The 17,260-nt window shown below is 38.9% G+C and overlaps 1 long non-coding RNA gene across 1 annotated transcript; it reads right to left on the bottom strand.

Moving 5' to 3' along the window:
• Positions 1-11,978: 11,978 nt before the first annotated feature.
• Positions 11,979-14,773, bottom strand: LOC110918109. Its single transcript, XR_002581071.2, has 3 exons — positions 14,639-14,773; positions 13,019-13,568; positions 11,979-12,138 (listed from the first exon to the last, which is right to left on the bottom strand). It is a non-coding gene; the product is annotated as an uncharacterized LOC110918109 (long non-coding RNA).
• Positions 14,774-17,260: the final 2,487 nt, after the last annotated feature.

Below are 17,260 nucleotides of genomic sequence, written 5' to 3'. Positions count from 1 at the left end.
TGTGGATCTGGCTTCCAACACCCAGAATGAACTGATGATGATGATGAACTTGATTCTTGATTTTTTATATAATTTTAATAAGACAGGGGCAAAAACGACTTTTCACATATTATAACAGTCAAAACAAACGTTGACTTGACAGAATCTGTTAATAGGGGTAATTTTGCGACATAACAGCAACGTTGGAGGGTAAAATTGCAATTATTTCGTTAGGGGGGTAAGGGTGCCAATCACCCTAAACCCCAGGGGGTAAAATTGCAGTTTACTCATTTTAAAAACTCTTTCTAGTTTTTGTTTTAATCTTACAAACACAATCATCATATATCAACTCTTGTCTATAAACCGTTTGAATCTTACAAACATGATCATAATATCTCTAACTTCAAAACTGTTGTTTTAAACAAACTAATTAAATTAGAACAAAATTGGAAGGTTAACTTTTAAGCCAAACTGGAATGGGTTCAATACCAACCAACCTCTTGGAACATTCACATCTCACTTCATATCCTCAAATCTATAATTTAACTCAAAATCACAATTTCCCTAAATTTATCTTTGATTTTTTTAAAAACCTCCCGCACCCTATTCTCCATCCCTTAAAAATAGGATTCCCTTTATCTTTCCACAAATATGGGGATTCATTTTAGTTTTCCCTAATAAACATAGGCATGTGGAATGGGATGAAGAGATGTTTTAGGTGATTTCCTAAATTTTAAGGATGAGGATAGATAGGGAACGAGTTTGGCCCAATACGGTTCACTTTGCTACACGAGCTTGTGGTTTTGTTTTTTAGTTACACGGAGAGAGGCTTTAGAGGATCACCTATATCTAATGCAAACACACTTAACTATGAAGTTGTTTTATTCCCCATCCGTAACTAAAGCACTCAAATGCGTTAATAGTATTTTAGGTCGTGCATTCCTTATTACGAATGAGGTGGGATTTGTTTAATTATCTATAGAAACTGAATATTATCTCTATGCCAAGAGATATACGTTGTAACTTGTATACATACCCGCTGGGATTATGAATAGGATCATCGAATTATTTTCCTATATGGTATCACGCCAAAACCGATCCTCCTCCTCCTAAACCCTAAAATTTTTGGCTTTCTTCTACTGTCGTAATCCTCCCTCTCTCCGGCTCACCTTCTTCGGTTCTCATGGATACCAAGCTTCACCCTGCTGTCACCGCCTCGAACATCAAGAACTTCATCCGTGTTACACTTGAAATCGAGACCAGTCATTATGGTTCTTGGTCAGAACTATTCAAAGTCCACTGCAGGGCTTTTCGGGTGTATGACCACCTACAACCGAAACCTGAAACACCAATTGCTTCTACCTCCTCAGACAAAGACAAAACTGCTCCTCCTAAAACTGATGACACGTGGGATCAGATTGATGTTATTCTCCTTTAGTGGACTAATAGCACAATCTCCACACGATCCTCAAGCCCAACACTACTGCTTATGATGCCTGGAAGGCTCTTAAAAACATGTTTCTAGATAACAAAGATTCGAGGGCAATTCATATCAAACAATGTTTCGCTAACACAAAACTTGATAACTTTAAGAATATGTCATCTCATTACCAGGAAATTAAAGTCATTGCAGATCAATTGGCTAATGTCGGAGCCCCGGTCACTTAGGAAACTTTGGTCCTCCAACTTATCACGGGTCTAAACGAGCAGTACGAATGGATTGCTATGTTGCTGCAACATACGAAGCCTCTGCCTGATTTTTATGATGCTCGGTCAAGACTCTGTCTTGAAGAAACTTGCATGATGAACCATGGCTCAACTTCGATCGGCGGCACTACTCTCAACGCCAACACTTCAGATTCCACACAAAGATATGACTCTCGTATTGAAAACCAAACCGCGGACGCAGAGGTTGTGGCGGCGCAACCATGGACGCGGGAACAGCAGCGGCGCACTACAGTCTGCCCAACAGCAGTAGCCGATGGGTTTTTCTACTTGGCCCACTTATGCACAATGGCCCAATTCACCTATGGTATACACTAATCAACCATGGGCCCCTTGGATTGCTAGCCCACCGTGCCCTTATCCCACTACACCCAGGCCCATGTTGCCTGCTCCTTGTGTTCTTGGGCCAATGCCCAATAAAGCTTATGCAGCCGACTATACACCTACAGACATCGGACAGGCGCTTTACACCTTGTCCCTTCAGCAACTCGATCCAACCAAGTACATGGACACTGATGTAACCGGCCACATGACTCACGAGCAAGTTAATTTCTCATTTTTTTTTCTAATAAGGGCATTTTACAAAATATAATTGTTGGTGATGGTAAAACTATTCTTGTATATAACAACCCTCCAAAATATTCTCGACGCCCTAAAATATATTAAAATATCCCAATATGTCTCAAAATACACCCCGTATGTAAAAACCGAGCCCAAAATACAATATATAATTAAAAAATAAAATAAAAACAAGTTTTTGTGTCGCTCGCGGGCCGCGTAGACCATCAAGGTCTCTTACGCGGGGCGCGACAGCCCGTCAACGCGGTGAAACCCTGAGCTGACACGTGTCACGATCGTGTCAAAGCTAGTTGTGATGACCGGTCAAGGCTAAGGTCTACGCCCCTATGTCGAGGCCCGCGTAGACCCTTCCTTTCTCTTACGCGGGCCGCGAGAAGGTGAAAGGTCACCTATAAATAGGAGGCATCGGCCTTCAGTCCCGAATTGCACCAAAAACACTTTCTTTCTCTAATTTATGAATAGCAATCATAATTTCCGGGTATAATACCCCCCTAAATAATGAAGTTCTGCTCCGTTGTAAGTATCATAACCCCCTGGATACGTATTAGATACTCTGCCCGATTGATCTAGGGTTCCGTAACGGCTGTCGTGGTTCTGCCCGGCGTAGTCGTTGGAATGTCGTCTCGGGGAGGGTATTAATTGTGTTAAAATAGGTTATTATACTAACGCGAGTGCATTTGTGTAATTTATAGATAATCACCAGGAAACCCTTACAGAAAACCTAAGATAACAATGTGAGTAATCTCCTTTTTAAATTTTTTTTTACAAAACCTTAAATATTTTACAATGTGATTAAGTAGTGATTGAGTCTTTGTAGTCTTCAATTACTGCCGGTATGTTGGGGTTTTGTATACAAAATGTGGAACACGTTACTGTTAGGATCTGAGTTTCTTTTTTATTGTGTTTTTATTTAAGAAATGATGAAGATGAACAAGTAATGCAGCGAAATATAAATGGAAATAAACTTTGCACACAATCAAACAGGAGAAATGCTTTTAACACACAAGTTTAACATTGAACCGAATGCTTAAATTTATTCCAATCACCGATTACAATATGCATGCATGTAACAAACTCCCCCTCAGCCTGAGCTCAAAATGTTTGTTCGTACAGGAAGAAAAGTGATGAAGAGCTAATAGAACCGTACAGGGTACTGTTCTATTTATAGGCACGCTCAAACCACTGTGGCATTTTTGCTGACGTCACCATGAAAGTGACATCTAACCTCCTAACAAACTCTAACTATTGATCTAATACAAACACTGCTCTTCTAACTACTGATTACAATACATTACATAAGAAAGACTAAACTACTGCTTTATCCTTCCACTATTGTGACTCTAGCAGTACTTGATATCTTCAGCAGTGCTTGACCCATAGCAGTAGATTGATCAACAGGGCTTTAGTCTTCATCAGTCTTTAACTTGATCAGCAGTTGTAAGTCAACAGTTGTTGTAAAGGATCAGTGGATGGAGGTCATCAGATGTTGAAACCACTTTCAAGGGGAGAAAAATGTAAACATAACATCTGCTTATTTTGGATCCACTGCTCTGATCCGGTTTTGGCTTTAATTATCTGTTCCTCTGATAGGGTTCAATCCCAACAATCTCCCCCTGGAACAGATAATGCCAAACCCTTCATTATTGTAGATCTTTATTGTCTCATCAGCAGTTCCCTTATCTGACCTTTAAGTTGTAACTCAAAGTCTAGGGCATTTGTATCATCTTCATCCCTGCAAAGTGTAAGATCAAGGAGATCCTGCAGATCTTCAACACTCAAACCTAGTGCTTGTTCCCTTGATATTTTCTTCACTTCTCCACTGGATTTGATCAGAGTCAATACGTGGGTCTGTTTGTCAGTTTTCCACTTTAGTGTCTTTGAATCCAGTGGGTTTCTTGGGAGATTTTTATTTGAGGATAAGTTGGGAGATGGTGGCTTGGTGATAACTGTCTGAGCAGTGCTTTGAGCTTGAGCAAGTTCAGGCATATCAGCTATCATATCTTTGAGGACCATTTTGATAATTTCATCACCTGCTGCTATATCCTCTGTTGTTTCTGCATCCATCTATTTTTGCCTCCTTCTTTGATAAAGGATGGCACCAGGTGGAGCAGTGGCTTTCCTGACTTGCAGTTTTGGTGGTCTTGTTGAAACCTCTGATTCAGGATAGTTAGGTTTTTGTGGAACTTTTGGATTTTTCTTTCTTAGTTCCTCCAACTTTTTGTAGCTGGCCCTGACTTTGTCTTCTTTCCACCTTAACACTTGATTTCTTGACCCAAAATCAGCAGTGATTAGTTCCTCTTTCATCCTCTTCAGCTCTAACACTTTGTCTGGTACATTCTTCATGTATTTTGACCAAACAGGAGGAGTGTGTTTCACTTTGTCTTTATTCATTTTTTCAATTCTTTCCAGCTCCTCTTTGAGTTCACCAACTGTCCATTCTTTATATTGAGTTTTGTCACCTTTGTACCTTTTGAAGGCCATAATGTGCTCAACATAATGTTTCTTCAAGGTTTCATCATCTCTTTCAGACAACTGCTGGCAGAGATTCTTTACAAACCTTTCCAATGTACTGACTTGAGAAAGCATGAATTGATAATGTCTTTGAATTTCCTTGTCAGAATTTCCTTGGGTGTTTTTCTTAGAAATATCCTCAGCCTGTAGAGCCTTTATCTTCAAATACTCTTCAATATTATTTGGCCTTGGATATCCTTGGACAGATGGTAGATTCTTTTTAGCAGGGTCATCTTCAGCATAAAAAGATATGATCTCTTCTCTGACTGCTATAAGTTCCAAAGGAAATTGGACACCTGCAGGAGTGATGGCAGTGTTTGGTTGTTGTACTTGGGCTGAAGAGAGAGGAACAAGATTTGGAATGGTAACAAGTGACAAAGGTTGTGAAGTTGTTTGTGGTGGTGAAGGGTCATCATCATTCAAAATCATCCTTCTCCTTTTGGGTTTAGGAGAGGCTGGTGGTGTTATAGATGGTTGTGAAGTGGTGATTGAAGTGGAAGTTGGCTGACTAACAGTTATTGAAACAACTGGTGTTTCAACCACTGTTGTCATTGCAACTGATGATGTGTCATCAGCTGTCTTCTGCTTTTTGGCAGGAGGTGATGGTGGTTTTGTAGTTGTTTTTGGTGGTGAGGTGGTTTTTGGTGGTGATGGAATTTTTGGTGGGGCAGTGGTTGAAGTTGAAGTGGTGGTTGTTGGTTTAACAACTACTGAAACCACTGAAGTACCAACAGTTGTTGATACAGCAGGTGTTGCAACAGCTGTTTGGGTGGAAGATTGATGTGTGGAGGTTTTAGTAGGTTTGGAGGTTTGCTTTGTGGGTCTGGATGGTGTGTGTTTGGGTTCCCTCACTTTTCTAGTGGGATTCTTTCTTTTTGGCTCAGGATTTTTATCATCCTTTGGCTCAGAAATACCCTGCTCATTCAGCTCCATAAAAGCTCTTTTCTCCCGTTCCCACCTGGCTTTAGCCTTAGCCTCCCTATCCCTTTTTACACTTGCTTTTGCTTCAGCAAGTGCATTTGTGGTTACATCAGTCTTTTTGGTTCCATCTGGCAAGGGAATGTCTTCAAGCATGCTATCTTTTTGTGGTTCAATATACAGGCCATCTTCATACCCTTTCTTTTTTAACTGCTTTAATTTCTCCCCCTTTTTGGCATTATCTGTTGGAGGGTTATCCACAAAGATAACAGTGGGAGTAGCAGTGCCAGTGGTGTTCAGCAAATGGGCCTTTATAGCCTTGATGTCAGCCTGGGTATCTTTAAACCTTGACTCCGTGAGATTTCTGATCTTTTGAACTTGAATCTCATGTTGCTGATCAGCTAATTCTCTTTGATGTTGGAGCAGCGGTTGAAACAAACTCCACAGCTCATCTGTAGAAGGAGCAGAGGATGGAGCAGTTGTTGGAGTTGGTGCAGCAGTGGGTGGTACCTTTTGAACTTTCAACAACTGTTGCAGCATGTCTTTGATTTCTGCAACAGATGTATCCAGTTTGTCAACTCTAGCCATCAATTCTTGGTACATTAAACCATCACCTAACTTAATGAGATCATCTGATTTCCCATATTCAGTGGTTGTAACAATGGTTGACTCAGGGAAAGTATTCCAAAAGTCATCCACTGATGCCCCTTTTTCTTGGAACTGGGGACTTTTCCTTCAGTTTGGGTAACCACTTTTAGTGAACCAGTAAATACTGGATGCACCATGGTTCCCAAAGTAGGAATTGCCTTCAAGGAAGTCTTATTGATGTAACTACTGTCCAAATGCAAACTAGTGGGTTCAGCACTTGTAGTAGCTGCTTCACTTGAACTACCACCAAGAGTTACTTGTAACTCAAGGGGTGTAACCTCCCCAGGTGTTGTTGGTGGGTTAGCAATGTTTAAAATACCAGACCCAGTCACTTGTTGAGGTATGTTCTCAATGACAGGCGAGTGAGAAGGACTGGTTTGTCTCCGGTTCAAATCAAGAGCATCCAACAATAGCTTTGTTTGTGGGGGAATTGTGGCACTGAGTATGGGTGTAGAAAGAGAATTTGCCCCGGGTAGTGGGCTGTGGATGATGGAACCAAGTGATTCCAGAGCATCATATTGTGGTGTCCATATTCTTACAACCTGTTCTTTTTTAGAAGAAGCAGGAGGAGTTTCAGGCATGGGTTGAGATCTTTCTACCATCTGCTGTGAGGAAGTAGCAACAGTGGTTTCTTGTGACTTTTGCGTTGTCACTGGCAGTTGCTCTGGGATCTCATCTTCCAGAGTTGCCTTTTTGTTTTTGGTTTGGGGGGCTTTTGTGTTTTCTTTTGTCTTGGCTTTCTGGTGGTTTTAGGTGTGGGTTTCACAGCAGTTGTTTTGCTGCTGTGATCACCTAGAGCAGTGGGCTCAGCAGCAGGTGCCTGAGGAGCAGTGGTAGCTGCTAAATTCTGCTCAGGAGCCTCTGCTTTTGTTTTACTAGGCTTTGATAATCTTGTAAAAGTTTCAGGTGTTAAGCCATTTATTTGAAAAGGTTCACCTTGGATGAGCACATGTGCATCATCCTTTCCAAATTTCTTCTGAAAATAAAAACTCAAAAACCTTGGAAACAGTAAAAATGCTTTGCTAGTAACATTTTTGACCAAGTCATCAAAGATCTCCTGGGAATAGTTAAAATTTTCATTCTGTAAAATAGCATAACTCAGGTATTAGATCTTTAATGGTATTTCGTTAAAAGCAGTTGTATTATTTGAGACACACATCAAGAGGGTATGGAATAAAAATCTTGTTGCAGGAGGAAAGTTACCTTTTTGTAAGGTATCCCTTCTCATTTCTTCTGCATACCCCCTCTCAAGAAAATCAGTTTGATACTCGCTTTTAGGAAAAGAAGTTTTACCTTGCTGATCATCGAGTTCGAATACCTCTGAAATGGATTGTGGTGTGATTTTAACTTGTTTACCCACTATTGAGGAATTGATGGCTATTATGTCTTCACCTTGAGTTTCAAGAGTGGAATTTTTCCAAAATTCTCTCTGGGTTTTCAGGTAAATCGGAGCATCAGCAGTCAACAAAGTTTTGTACTTTGAAGACGAAAGAGCATCAATGGTGGAATTCAAAGTTTCAATGTGAGTGGGTTTTGTGAGTAGACCTAAATAATTGCGAGGAGCTTTGTATGGGATTTCTATGGCTTGTTCAGTGGGTTTTTCAGAGGACGAAGACGGTGAGTTAGCCATTTTGAAGAAGAAGATTGATGAATGATTCGAGAGAAATGGATGATAACTGTTTTGAGAAAAGAATTTGTGAATTCGATTCGAAAGTAAAAACCCTGTTTGGGGGTTTTGCTCAGGGTTTTATAGAAGAAAAAGTGAATGCTGACGTGGCAGCGGTTACAAAAGATCTGACCGATATGTACTGTCCACGTGCCAACCCCTGATGAATAATGAAGGACAAGTGTTTTACGAAACCACTGATGGAACAAGATCAGTGGTTGTAACAGTTAGAATGAAAACAGCGGGTGACTTTTACTATCAGTGGATAGTTTATTTGTGGATAAAACACTGATTTTGAACAACAGTGATTACCAAGAAAATGAGAGAACAGGGGTTGACTTTCAGCAGTGGACAGCTTTTAGTGGAACAGATGTTTGAACAAAACAGTGGTTATGGCAGACTTTTAAGGATTTAATGAAAAATTCATTTTTAGCTATTTTTAAGGATGGATTTTTGATTTTCTGAAAACATTTTAATGCTTTTATTCATAGAAAAACAAGATTTTGCTTGTTATTCCATGTTCAGCATGCCAATCCTAGAGATTAAGCTTTCAAAGGTGGATGTGTCTAATGCTTTGGTTAGCACATCTGCCAGCTGATCTTTAGTTGGAATATGGTGCAGAGAAATCAAACCTTTTTCATAGCAATCCCTCACAAAGTGATGTCTGATATCAATGTGCTTGGTGGTTGAATGGGAAACTGGATTTTTGATGATATTTTCTACTGCCTGGCTGTCCAACATTAGTGGTGTCTTTAAGGCAGTGATATCAAAATCCAACAACTTATTTTGAAGCCAAAGCAGTTGGGCTGTACAGCTTGCAGCAGCTATATACTCTGCCTCAGCAGTGGATGTGGAAACAGCTGCTTGCTTTTTGCTTTGCCAAGACACTAAGCAATTGCCTAGGAATTGGCACCCTCCTGAAGTGGACTTCCTTGTTTTGTCACATCCAGCAAACTCACTATCTGAGAAACCTGAAAGCTTGATATTTCCATCAGCTGGATACCAGATACCAAGTGTGGGAGCACATTTTAGGTATATGAATATCCTTTTTACAGCAATAAGGTTTGACTTTCTAGGGGCTGATTGGGATCTTGCACAAACACATGTTGCAAACATGATGTCTGGCCTAGATGTAGTTAGGTACAATAAAGACCCAATCATGCTTCTATATAAAGTTTGATCAACCAAATCATCCTTTTCATCAGACATGACTACTTTATTTGTTGCTATGGGTGTACTGCATGGTTTACAATCATCCATCTCAAATTTCTTTAAAAGTTCTTTGGCATATTTGCCTTGATGGATGAAAGTGCCATTTTGCAGTTGCCTTACTTGGAGACCAAGAAAGCATTGCAGTTCACCCATTACACTCATTTCAAACTCAGCTGTCATGAGTTTCCTAAACTCTTCACACATTTTATTACATGTGCTTCCAAAAATGATGTCATCCACATAAATCTGGACAATCATCAAGTCTTTCCCTCTCGATTTCAAAAACAATGTTTTATCTATTTTACCTCTTGTGAAACCAATGGAAAGTAGAAAGGTGGAAAGAGTTTCATACCAGGCTCTTGGCGCTTGTTTCAAGCCATACAAAGCTTTATTTAGCTTGTAGACATGATTTAGATTAAATGGATCCTCAAAGCCTGGAGGTTGAAAAACATAAACCTCTTCTTGAATCTTACCATAGAGGAATGCACATTTGATATCCATTTGATACACCTTGATGTTGTGGTTAACAGCAAAGGCCAGGAATAGTCTAATAGCTTCTAATCTTACTACAAGGGCAAATGTTTCATCATAGTCAATGCCCTCTTCCTGTCTGAACCCTTGAACCACAAGCCTGGCTTTATTCTTGACAACAATGTCCCTTTCATCAGTTTTATTTTTGAAGACCCACTTTGTGCCAATGGGACTCACACCCTTTGGCAATGGTACAAGCTCCCAAACTTGTTGTCTTCTAAATTGTTGGAGCTCCTTTTGCATGGCTTCTACCCAGCTGTTGTCTTTTAGTGCCTCTTGGTACTTGACTGGCTGATGGAGAGATAGGAAACAAGCAAAAAGACAGATGTTTTGGGATTGACTTCTTGTGAGCACCCCTTCACTGATGTTGCCAATGATTTGGTCAGGTGGATGAGACCTCAAGAAGATAAGATCTCCTTTGTATGGAAGAATGGCATTTAATGGTGAGGGCTGCAGATGTGAATCATCTGAGCTAACCACTGCTGGTGACTTTGATGATCCAGCAGTGGCTTCAAAAGGTGGTGGAATAGGAGGTAATGGTGTGGACACATGTTGACTTTGATCCACTGTTTGAGGACTTTTATCAACAATGTTTGATGATGTGGAAGCATGGGTTAATGGGCTTCTTTGGTCAACAACTGTTAAGGTAGCATTGGTTGAACTTTGACAGCTGTTTTGAACATCTACTGCTCTACCATTTGATGCAGACTTTTGTTGTGGAATGATGACTTCATATCCAAAGTCTGATGGAGAATTTTCTGATGGACCTGCATTGTTAGTCTTGACAGCAACACTCTCAAATGTGAATTTATCAAGATCAAATAAATCTGCAGGGTTTGCTGGGATTTTCATTGATGAAAGTTAATTGAACTTTACATTCAAAGTCTCTTCCACTGTCTTAGTCCTTGTGTTAAACACTTTGTAGGCCTTAGCAGTGGTTGAGTATCCCAGATGATAACCACAATCAATTTTAGCTGTAAACTTTGAGATAGAATCTTTTAAGTTTAAAATGAAGCATGGGCAGCCAAAAACTTTGAAATATGAAATCAATGGCTTTATTTTATACAACAGTTCATAAGCAGTCTTTTGATGTCAAGGGTTGATTAAAACTCTGTTTCAGACATAGCAAGCAGTGTTTACTGCCTCTGCTCAAAAAGTTACTGGCAAACCTGAATCTGCAAGCATGGTTCTGGCAGCCTCAATCAAAGTTCTGTTCTTTCTTTCAACAACCCCATTTTGCTCTGGTGTTCTTGGAATGTTGTACTGCCTTACAATTCCTTTTGACACACAGAAATCATCTAACTCCTTATTTCTGAACTCTGTGCCATTGTCACTCCTAAAGATTTTCACTGGAAGATCAAACTGTTTTTCAACCTGTGTAACAAAGTCTTGCAGAATGCCTGCAGTCTCATCTTTGGAATGTAAAAAGAAGGTCCATGTAAACCTAGAAAAGTCATCAACAATAACCAAACAATATCTTTTCTTCCTAAGACTCATGACTTTAACTGGGCCAAACAAGTCCATGTGGAGCATTTGCAGACACTTGGTTCTTTTGGACTCTTCAATTGATTTGTATGAGCTTTTATGTTGTTTTCCTTTTAGGCAGGAAACACAATGCTCAGGACAGGTGAACAGTTTTTGAGGTAAACCTCTTACTAACCACTGTTTGGATTTAGCAGTGATTGTCTTGAGATTTGTGTGCCCCAATCTCCTGTGCCATAGTTCTGTCTCTTTGTTAGAGGCAGCTGAGAACAGACAGACATCAGTCCTAGGGTTCTCTTTTGACAAATCAACAACATAAACATTGCCACTTTTTTGAGCAACAAGTTGATTTTTTCCATTTTTTTTATTATTTCTTCAATCTTTTTAACCATTTCTGGTCCAACAATCCTACAACAATCCTTTGTGAAGAATGAGCCATAGCCCTTATCACTCATTTGTGAGACACTCAGGAGGTTGAATTTTAGATTGTCTATTAGATTGACATTTTCAAATTTAACATTACCAGACTATACTGTACCAGACCTCAGAACCTTCCCTTTACTATTATTACCAAAGGATATATCACCCCTCCATGGATTTTGAAATCTTTGAGTAGGGCTTTACATCCTGTCATGTGCTTGGTGTAACACCCGTTAAGTTAATTTAAGGTTTAATGAATCTTTTTTCGAAAACAATCATGTAATTACAATTACATATACATCGGAAATACGGGTTTACTAAAACTTTTACAAATCATAGGTTATTCTACATCACGTGGTTGAATTCGTTGTTTAAAATTTACAACATAGCAAAGTGCGGAAGCGTGTATCTATAGTGTGTTCGGTTCTTCGTTGAGCTTGATCGTCTTCCGGCATCCCAAAGTGTACCTACATTTCATAAACATGAAATGCTTTAGTCTTACGGGGTTTAAATCATGTCCAAACGAGTACGGGAAACAATTGATGTTCAAAAGAAAACAAGGACTAAAAAAAATAATCTCCACCGTAACTTACGGTGGCACCGTAAGTTACGGTGGCTCCTGAGTTCATACTCTTCTACCGTACAACAGTAGGTTACCACCGTAACCATATCAGCTCCACCGTAACTTACGGTGGCACCGTAAGTTACGGTGGGCCCTGTATGCAACTTTTCCATTTTGCCGTAATTTGACACGAAATCTTTCGTATCTTTCAAACCGCTTATCCGTTTGACTTACCGTTGCTTCCTGCATGTTTAAAATTTGATTCTCCATCATATAGTGTTAAAATCCGATATCCGGCTTGATAAAATTTAAGACTTTTAAGTCTTCGGCTTAATACTCTTTTACCAAAATTTGACCCGTGTGTGATTTTATCAAACATACAAGTTTATTCGACCCTTATTTCTCACCAACCTATTAAATTCAATAATGTCTAACATATTAGGTTCCGATTATAGAATTATATACCTTCTTTATTCCATTTCACCCATATGCTTATTTTGACCCGTTTGAGGTATTTACGCATTTTAGTCTAGAACTTGTGCTTTTCTTTTGACGCCACAAAAGTCCATGTCTAATTAACTACAAATATTCCACCACAACTATTTTGTGGCGGATTTAACATAATGAATCCCTTTTTCCCAAATTTACCCATTGGTTGATCATTTTACGCAAATGACCGTTTTTGAGCATTTGACCCACGAATATGAATCACTATACGACGAAGGACTTTCGCTAAATATTTGACCAAAAATTGTATGTTTAACCAAAAGCATATTTAAACGTACCTGGCTCGGGTCAAGGTATTGACCCGTTTACATAACTTTTGCTTTAAAGCTTTCTAGTTTAAGCAACGCATACTTATGTTATTTCCTGTGATTACAAAACTCAACAAGCGATTGTCAAATGTAATTGTCAAATGGTGCTAACAACGCCATTTGACCCATTTAGTCTAATTTGCCACTTATCCATATGAGATGGTACTTAGTTACCATTTCATCCCTTTAAACCTAACCCGGTTTTCCTTTAACTTGTTTTACTTAAAACCGTTTTTATTTGTTCGTCATTACATGACTAATTTACCTTTTTACTCCTTTTACCATGATTCATGATTTCTTACCATTTTCCCTTGTTCCGACTCTCATTGAATCGTGTCGGAACATTGTATACCAACACTTAGTAGCATTCATATGCAATACTTGAAATTAAGTAATTTTGCAAGCAATGTAAAGGGGCGTAAGCTCCACTTACCTCGCATCCGAATATGCTTTTCTTCTCGTGCTTGATTCGTTTGACCGCTTCTTTCCCAAGCCTCCACCTAGCTCGTTAGGCGACAAACTATCATCATTCACAAGGTGGTTAGATTAGTCATTTCAATTCACGACTATTCCACCTCACGTATTTTCTATGTCGAAACTACTATTTGACTTTATCATTGATTAGTTTGACTTTTAAAAGTCAATTGACTTACCAACATATTCATATGCACATTTGGTTCTTTGAACTCACTTAGGCATATTTCATCCGAACTCTCAACAAAAAATCAATTTTTACATACTAACTAGTAAGCCGCGATTTCATTTAGGCATTTCATATCACTGAAAATTGGCTGTTTTTGGTGACTTGTTTAACCTGTTTACAAGTCCTAAAAATTTATGATTTTTTTATGTGGCGTACCTCTCGGAGGGTTAGCCCTTGAGTTAAAATTTCAAGATCTAACTCTTTACCAAAAATTCGTGAAAATTCATTTACTAAGCTGCAATCAGATTCGTCACTTCTGACTGCAGCTTACAGAAAAATTCATTTAAAATTCCTCGTTTATCCGATTGACGAAATTCCAATTGGCGATTTTTCTAATCACTTAGAACTTTCTATAGTACAAATTTGAGATCATAACTCAATTCCTAAATTGAGTTATGACATTCGTAATGGGCTGAAAATTCTGCCAGAAAACGCAGCTTGAACCTTTGATACGGAAAAATTCATAAAACGCTCAATTTTCGTCGAAAAAATGCGATTCCAGTGGGGTTTTCAAGATATTTCCTGGAATTATATTTTAGACTCAAGAAACACATGATTTTATCAGGTTTTGTCCAGGTTACAGCCAATACAAATCGGCTGTAAATTATGATCAAGAATCGTTTGAATTCAGCTTTCAGTTTAAGCTTGTTCTTGATATCATAACACTATTCTTTTGAAATCAAAACCCTAAAAACATCTCATACATGAATTTGGTATCGACAAAGACTTGAGCTAAGCATGATTTCAACATATACTTGTCTAGGGTTTACTCCTAGACACTACTATGTTCCTATTCTATCCATATAACAAACATGCAACCATAAATTTCAGATTCTTATGTGTTCATCCAGATTTGAGTTGGAACAAAAGTGGAAATTTTGACATACCTTATGATCCTTTCACTGAAGTGATCACTAATCCAAGCTTAGATTTCAATTTGGAGTCGATTTGGCTTCTCAATTGCTTGATTTTTGCTGGCTAGGGTTTGGGCATGGAACCCCCTGGCTCTCCTGCGATTCACGACCAGAACACACACTTAAAGTGTGTGTTTTGGTGTTGGATGTTTTATTTAATACAAACTTGCTTCAAGTTTGTCACCTTTGGTCCCTATACTTTAACAAGTTACATGTAGTGTGTTTTTAACAAATTGTCTTATCACTATAAGACTTATGACTAACTAGGTCATTTATTCCCAGTTACTTTATCTTGTTTAAAAATCCGTTTTTCTTTTAAGTCCCGTTAACTCGGGCCCTTTTTATATACTTTTGTTTTCTCAAGTATTCTTTTCATTCTTTTAAATTAATATTAAGTTTATTTATTTGAGTCCTAATATTTACCGGGTTAATTTTTACCACTAACGGTATTTTACCCGTCTTTACTATTAACGTGGTTTGATTAACAAACCTGTTTTTGGGGTGTTACACTTGGAGCCTCCACTATCTACATACCAAAGGCTATCTAAGCATGCAGAAGCTCCCTTAGCTGCAGCCATCATGGTACAGTCACAAACATGCTCTTCCTCATCAGTCACCTTCTCTTCCTTTTCACCATGTTTTTCTTCTTCTTTGGACCAAGGGTTAGTCAGTGGTTCCAACAAAGGTTCTGAACTTTCTCCCACCAGTATTTCATTTGCAACAGCAGTAACCACTGCTTCAGCAACTTCATCCACTGTTTCAGCACTTGACCGTCCTTCTTCAGTTTCCAGTCCTTCTAGTATTGACTCTAATGCCATTAAACAAAATTCATCATTAGATGCATCAGGATTAGCATAGAGTGCAAAATTTTCATCACCAAGCTCATCAGGTAAGCTGCTCCAGTCAACAAAGCCTTGAGTGAAAAAGTTTTGCTGATTTGGTTGAACCACTGTTGGTGGTGCAGCTTGTTGTGGTGAAACACGTTGCACTTGAACCTGAGGTACAGGAGCTTGGACATACTGAATTTGTGGGACAGTGGTTTGAACATAATGCACAAGAACAGGGTTTGCATAATGAGCAGTGTTTACATGGGTAGCAGGGGTATAATAGGAATAGTGCACAGTGCTTTGGTTTTGTGGTCTAGGGTTTGAGCTGGGATGAGTAACAATTGGACCAGTGGTTTAACTCCTACATTCCCTAGCAAAACGGCCTAGCCTATTGCACTTATAGCACTTGATCTTTGACTTATCCAACCCCACTTTTAAATTCCCATGTAACCCTGTGAATTTTCTGCCTGTCCTTTTATAAAATTTGCTTGTTCTTACACTAAGCAAAGCCAATTGATGCAAAATGTCCATTTCTTCAAGATCAGTTGGATCAAAGTGCTGTAAGTTATTGAGTTCAAAGCACAAATTATCTGACATCTGGTTTTCACAATTTGCAGTAAAAGCATAATTTGCAGAGTGAGGATCAGAGTTGTTAAAGGCTCCACCAGCAGTTATGTCAATATAATGATCATAACTCTGATCCTTACTGCTGCTACCAGATTCTTCCTGACCCATAAGAGCTATGCTGCCAAATGAGTAGTCATCAGCAACTTTTCCAGACTCTTGCAACTTCTTTTTCTGGTTCAACTCCCTTTCAAAGGTTAGGAGTCTACCATGAAGTTGGGTCAGTGTCAGATCTTTGAACTCAACACAGTTTCTTGTTACAAAAGCAATTGTATCCCATTTTTCAGGAAGTGACCTAAGGAACCTGCTATTTCGTGCTGATTTGGTAAATTCAACATTAACAAGTTTTAGCTCACTCATGAGACAGCTAAATCGTTCAAACTGCTGGGTTAATGATTCACCCTTAATGTGACAAAATATTTCATACTGTTGGTTCAGAATTTCCCTATTGTTTTCAAGCACTTCTTCAGTCCCCCCAAATTGTTCCTTAAGTGCATCCCATAACTCTTTGGCACTGTTACAGTGTAACAGTCCAGCATATATTTCATTTGGCAAAGCAGATGCAACGATGCTAAATGCCTTGGCATCTAGTTCAAACTTTTGAAAATCAGTTTCAGTATAGTTTTCAGGTTTTTTAGGTTCGAACTTCTTTGAATCCTCAGCACTCGTCACCATTGAAACATGTGGTCCAAAGATAACCGACTTCCAACATCCGGTATTTTGTTGAGCAAGGATGTGGCCCATCCTTCTCTGCCATATGTTGTACACATTGCGTTTCAACATGGGTGGTTTGAAGAGTGACCTGATGCTATTGTTTGCATCTTGTGATTGTGACGTCATCCTGGTTGTTTTACAGGCACTGATTAATCAACTTTGAACGTGATTAAACCTTACTCTGTTTTTCAACAAAACGAACAACTATCAGTATCAACGATTGTGAGCTGAACTATTTATGTCAAAATGATTGTTAAATCAAATTTGATTGTCCGAGCTCTGATACTAATTGTTAGGATCTGAGTTTCTTTTTTATTGTGTTTTTGTTTAAGAAATGATGAAGATGAACAAGTAATGCAGCGGAATATAAATGGAAATAAACTTTGCACACAATCAAACAGGAGAAATGCTTTTAACACACAAATTTAAC

Source organism: Helianthus annuus, chromosome 16, assembly GCF_002127325.2.
Source record: "Helianthus annuus cultivar XRQ/B chromosome 16, HanXRQr2.0-SUNRISE, whole genome shotgun sequence".
Classification (NCBI taxonomy): domain Eukaryota; kingdom Viridiplantae; phylum Streptophyta; class Magnoliopsida; order Asterales; family Asteraceae; genus Helianthus; species Helianthus annuus.
Note: the sequence above shows the minus strand (reverse complement) of the source record. Positions and strands in the feature narration are given on the sequence as shown.